The sequence below is a fragment of the Gadus macrocephalus genome, chromosome 12, assembly GCF_031168955.1.
Source record: "Gadus macrocephalus chromosome 12, ASM3116895v1".
In the NCBI taxonomy this organism is placed as follows: Eukaryota; Metazoa; Chordata; class Actinopteri; order Gadiformes; family Gadidae; genus Gadus; species Gadus macrocephalus.
Window position 1 is genome coordinate 27,019,677 of NC_082393.1, and position 6,505 is coordinate 27,026,181.

The 6,505-nt window shown below is 35.6% G+C and overlaps 1 long non-coding RNA gene across 1 annotated transcript; it reads left to right on the forward strand.

Moving 5' to 3' along the window:
• Positions 1-2,204: 2,204 nt before the first annotated feature.
• Positions 2,205-6,505, forward strand: LOC132469667 (uncharacterized). The gene is made up of 2 exons (XR_009528461.1): positions 2,205-2,324; positions 6,212-6,505. It is a non-coding gene; the product is annotated as an uncharacterized LOC132469667 (long non-coding RNA).

The window sequence follows — 6,505 nt, forward strand, 5'->3', positions numbered from 1 at the left end:
TTTTTTTTCATGACGACCAATAAAAAACATCAGTGTTACCCCTTATGGTTTTTTTTCATGACGACCAAAGAAAGACGACAGTGTCACCCCTCATGTTTCATTTGGTAAAAACGACTGTTACCCCCTATGTTTTATTCAATACATTTTGACAGTGTTACCCCTTATGGGTTTTTCATGACGACGGATAAAGAACGACAGTGTTACCCTTTACGTTTCATTTGATAAAAACGACAGTGTTACCCCTTATGTTATTTTTCATGATGACCAATAAAAAAACAACAGTGTTACCCCTTATGTTTTATTTGACAATGACAACAGTGTTACCCCTTATGTTTTTTTCATAACGACCAATAAAAAACAACAGTGTTACCCCTTATGTTTTTTTTCATGACGACCAATAAAAAACTACAGTGTTACCCCTTATTTATTTTTTCATGACGACCAATAAAAGACAACAGTGTTACCCCTTATGTTTTTTTTCATGACGACCAAAGAAAAACGACAGTGTTACCCCTTATGTTATTTTCCCATGACGACCAATAAAAAACAGGAGTGTTACCCCTTGGGGTTTTTTACATGACGACCAATAAAAAAGAAGTGTTACCCCTTACGTTTCTTTTCTTGACGACCAATAAAAAACTACAGTGTTACCCCTCATGTTTCATTTGGTGAAAACGACAGTGTTACCCCCTATGTTTTATTCGATACATTTCGACAGTGTTGCCCCTTATGGGTTTTTCATGACGACAGATAACAAACGACAGTGTTACCCTTTACGTTTCATTTGATAAAAACGAAAGTGTTACCCCATATGTTATTTTCCCATGATGACTGATGAAAAACAACAGTGTTACCCCTTATATTTTTTTTCATGACGACCAATAAAAAAACAACAGTGTTACCCCTTATGTTTTATTTGAGAAAGACAACAGTGTTACCCCTTATGTTTTTTTTCATAACGACCAATAAAAAACGACAGTGTTACCCTTGACGTTTAATTCGATAAAAACAAAAGTGTTACCCCATATGTTATTTTCCCATGATGACTGATGAAAAACAACAGTGTTACCCCTTATATTTTTTTTCATGACGACCAATAAAAAAACAACAGTGTTACCCCTTATGTTTTATTTGACAAAGACAACAGTGTTACCCCTTATGTTTTTTTCATGACGACCAATAAAAAACAACAATGTTACCCCTTATGTTTTTTTTCATGACGACCAATAAAAAACTACAGTGTTACCCCTTATTTATTTTTTCATGACGACCAATAAAAAACGACAGTGTTACCCCTTATGTTTTTTTTCATGACGACCAAAGAAAAACGACAGTGTCACCCCTCATGTTTCATTTGGTGAAAACGACAGTGTTACCCTTCACGTTTCATTTGATATAAACGAAAGTGTTACCCCTTATGTTATTTTCCCATGATGACTGATGAAAAACAACAGTGTTACCCCTTATATTTTTTTTCATGACGACCAATAAAAAACGACAGTGTTACCCCTTATGTTTTTTTTCATGACGACCAATAAAAAACATCAGTGTTTCCCCTTATGGTTTTTTTCATGACGACCAATAAAAAACGACAGTGTTACCCCTTATGTTTTTTTTCATGACGACCAAAGAAAGACGACAGTGTCACCCCTCATGTTTCATTTGGTAAAAACGACAGTGTTACCCCCTATGTTTTATTCAATACATTTTGACAGTGTTACCCCTTATGGGTTTTTCATGACGACGGATAAAGAACGACAGTGTTACCCTTTACGTTTCATTTGATAAAAACGACAGTGTTACCCCTTATGTTATTTTTCATGATGACCAATAAATTACAACAGTCGTACCCCTGTCGACGTTTTTGCCGGGATCCGAACCTGAGCTGTTTAGAGTATTAACCTCCGAACTTATCAATGCACCATCAAGACACCGAATATATTCATCACAATGGTTATACTTGACTTTATAATTCGCATGAAATAGAAATATGAGTCTTCAAACCGAGTACATCAACCGGACTTGAACCCCGGTCTCCAGGGGGTTAGCTCACAGCTCTCTCCACTTCCCACTAAGATTTGTATTTTAATTTTGTCTGCGGTTATATATGACAGTGGAATAGAAATGATAGCATTACGTTTAAAATTAAATATATTGCGTTTTCCACAAATATTGAGTCACGGTCTCCAGTGGGTTACGCAGAGTGCACTCCACTGCACCACTGAGGCGATCACAATGCACAATAATCAATCATCAATAAAGAGGATATACATGACATTAAAATGTATGTGTGTATTTCTATTATTTCCCTCATGTTTTTTTTCGTGACGACCAATAAAAAAACGACAGTATTCTATTTGACAAAGACAACAGTGTTACCCCTTATGTTTTTTTTCATGACGACCAATAAAAAACAACAGTGTTACCCCTTATGTTTTTCTTCATGACGACCAATAAAAAACGACAGTGTTACCCCTTATGTTTTTATTTCATGACGACCAAAGAAAAACGACAGTGTCACCCCTCATGTTTCATTTGGTGAAAACGACAGTGTTACCCCCTATGTTTTAGTCGATACATTTCGACAGTGTTACCCCTTATGGGTTTTTCATGACGACAGATAACAAACGACAGTGTTACCCTTTACGTTTCATTTGATAAAAACGAAAGTGTTACCCCATATGTTATTTTCCCATGATGACTGATGAAAAACAACAGTGTTACACCTTATATTTTTTTTCATGACGACCAATAAAAAAACAACAGTGTTACCCCTTATGTTTTATTTGACAATGACAACAGTGTTACCCCTTATGTTTTTTTCATGATGACCAATAAAAAACGACAGTGTTACCCCTTATTTATTTTTCATGACGACCAATAAAAGACAACAGTGTTACCCCTTATGTTTTTTTTCATGACGACCAAAGAAAAACGACAGTGTTACCCCTTATGTTTTATTCGATACATTTCGACAGTGTTACCCTTTACGTTTCATTTGATAAAAACGAAAGTGTTACCCCTTATGTTATTTTCCCATGATGACCAATAAAAAACGACAGTGTTACCCCTTATGTTTTTTTCATGACGACCAATAAAAAACAGCAGTGTTACCCCTTATGTTTTTCTTCATGACGACCAATAAAAAACGACAGTGTTACCCCTTACGTTTCTTTTCTTGACGACCAATAAAAAACTACAGTGTTACCCCTCATGTTTCATTTGGTGAAAACGACAGTGTTACCCCCTATGTTTTATTCGATACATTTCGACAGTGTTGCCCCTTATGGGTTTTTCATGACGACAGATAACAAACAACAGTGTTACCCCTCATGTTTCATTTGGTGAAAACGACAGTGTTACCCCTTATGTTTTATTTGAGAAAGACAACAGTGTTACCCATTATGTTTTTTTTCATGACGACCAATAAAAAACGACAGTGTTATGTTTTTTTTCATGACGACCAATAAAAAACGACAGTGTTACCCCTTATGTTTTTTTTCATGACGACCAATAAAAAACGACAGTGTTACCCTTGACGTTTAATTTGATAAAAACGAAAGTGTTGCGCCATATGTTATTTTCCCATGATGACTGATGAAAAACAACAGTGTTACCCCTTATATTTTTTTTCATGACGACCAATAAAAAAACAACAGTGTTACCCCTTATGTTTTACTTGACAAAGACAACAGTGTTACCCCTTATGTTTTTTTCATGACGACCAATAAAAAACAACAGTGTTACCCCTTATGTTTTTTTTCATGACGACCAATAAAAAACTACAGTGTTACCCCTTATTTATTTTTTCATGACGACCAATAAAAAACGACAGTGTTACCCCTTATGTTTTTTTTCATGACGACCAAAGAAAAACGACAGTGTCACCCCTCATGTTTCATTTGGTGAAAACGACAGTGTTACCCTTCAAGTTTCATTTGATATAAACGAAAGTGTTACCCCTTATGTTATTTTCCCATGATGACTGATGAAAAACAACAGTGTTACCCCTTATATTTTTTTTCATGACGACCAATAAAAAACGACAGTGTTACCCCTTATGGGTTTTTTTCATGACGACCAATAAAAAACGACAGTGTTACCCCTTATGTTTTTTTTCATGACGACCAAAGAAAGACGACAGTGTCACCCCTCATGTTTCATTTGGTAAAAACGACAGTGTTACCCCCTATGTTTTATTCAATACATTTTGACAGTGTTACCCCTTATGGGTTTTTCATGACGACGGATAAAGAACGACAGTGTTACCCTTGACGTTTAATTTGATAAAAACAAAAGTGTTACCCCATATGTTATTTTTCATGACGACCAATAAATGACAACAGTGGTACCCCTGTCGACGTTTTTGCCGGGATCCGAACCTGAGCTGTTTAGAGTATTAACCTCCGAACTTATCAATGCACCATCAAGACACCGAATAAAGGCATCACAATGGTTATACTTGACTTTATAATTCGCATGAAATAAAAATAAGAGTCTTCCAACAGAGTACATCAACCGGACTTGAACCCCGGTCTCCAGGGGGATAGCTCACAGCTTGCTCCACTTCCCACTAAGATTTTTATTAAAATTTTGTCTGAGGTTATATATGACAGTGGAATAGAAATGATAGCATTACGTTTAAAATTAACGATATTGCGTTTTCCACAGATATTGAGTCGCGGTCTCCAGTGGGTTAGGCAGAGTGCACTCCACTGCACCACTGAGGCGATCACAATACACAATAATCAATCATCAATAAAGAGGATATACATGACATTAAAATGTATGTGTGTAATTCTATTATTTCCCTCATGTTTTTTTTCGTGACAACCAATAAAAAACGACAGTGTTACCCCTTATATTTTATTTGACAAAGACAACAGTGTTACCCTTTATGTTTTTTTTCATGAAGACCAATAAAAAACAACAGTGTTACCCCTTGTGTTTTTTTTCATGACGACCAATAAAAAAAAAACAGTGTTACCCCTTATGTTTTTTTTCATGACGACCACTAAAAACGACAGTGTTACCCCTTATGTTTTTTTTCATGACGACCAAAGAAAGACGACAGTGTCACCCCTCATGTTTCATTTGGTAAAAACGACAGTGTTACCCCCTATGTTTTATTCAATACATTTTGACAGTGTTACCCCTTATGGGTTTTTCATGACGACGGATAAAGAACGACAGTGTTACCCTTGACGTTTAATTTGATAAAAACAAAAGTGTTACCCCATATGTTATTTTTCATGACGACCAATAAATGACAACAGTGGTACCCCTGTCGACGTTTTTGCCGGGATCCGAACCTGTGCTGTTTAGAGTATTAACCTCCGAACTTATCAATGCACCATCAAGACAAGGTTATACTTGACTTTATAATTCGCATGAAATAAAAATAAGAGTCTTCCAACAGAGTACATCAACCGGACTTGAACCCCGGTCTCCAGGGGGATAGCTCACAGCTCGCTCCACTTCCCACTAAGATTTGTATTATAATTTTGTCTGAGGTTATATATGACAGTGGAATAGAAATGATAGCATTACGTTTAAAATTAACGATATTGCGTTTTCCACAGATATTGAGTCGCGGTCTCCAGTGGGTTAGGCAGAGTGCACTCCACTGCACCACTGAGGCGATCACAATACACAATAATCAATCATCAATAAAGAGGATATACATGACATTAAAATGTATGTGTGTAATTCTATTATTTCCCTCATGTTTTTTTTCGTGACGACCAATAAAAATAAAAATAAAAACGACAGTGTTACCCCTTATATTTTATTTGACAAAGACAACAGTGTTACCCTTTGTTTTTTTCATGAAGACCAATAAAAAACAACAGTGTTACCCCTTGTGTTTTTTTTCATGACGACCAATAAAAAAAAAACAGTGTTACCCCTTATGTTTTTTTTCATGACGACCACTAAAAACGACAGTGTTACCCCTTATGTTTTTTTTCATTTAGACCAATAGAAAACAACAGTGTCACCCCTCATGTTTCATTTGATAAAAACGAGTTACCCCCTATGTTTTATTCGATACATTTCGACAGTGTTACCCCTTATGGGTTTTTCATGACGACAGATAAAGAACGACAGTGTTACCCTTTATGTATCTTTTGATAAAAACAACAGTGTTACCCCTTACATTTTATTTGACGAGGACACATTTTTTTTTTTTTAAATGTTTTTTTTCATGAAGACCAATAAAATACGACAGTGTTACCCCTTATATTTTATTTTACAAAGACAACAGTGTTACCCCTTATGTTTTTTTTCATGACGACCAATAAAAAACGACAGTGTTACCTCTTATGTTTTTATTCATGACGACCAATAAAAAAACAACAGTGTCACCCCTCATGTTTCATTTGATAAAAACGACAGTGTTACCCCCTATGTACTAATTGATCAATATCGACAGTGTTACCCCTTATGTTTTTTTTCATGACGACCAATAAAAAATGACAGTGTTACCCCTTATGTTTCTTTTCAT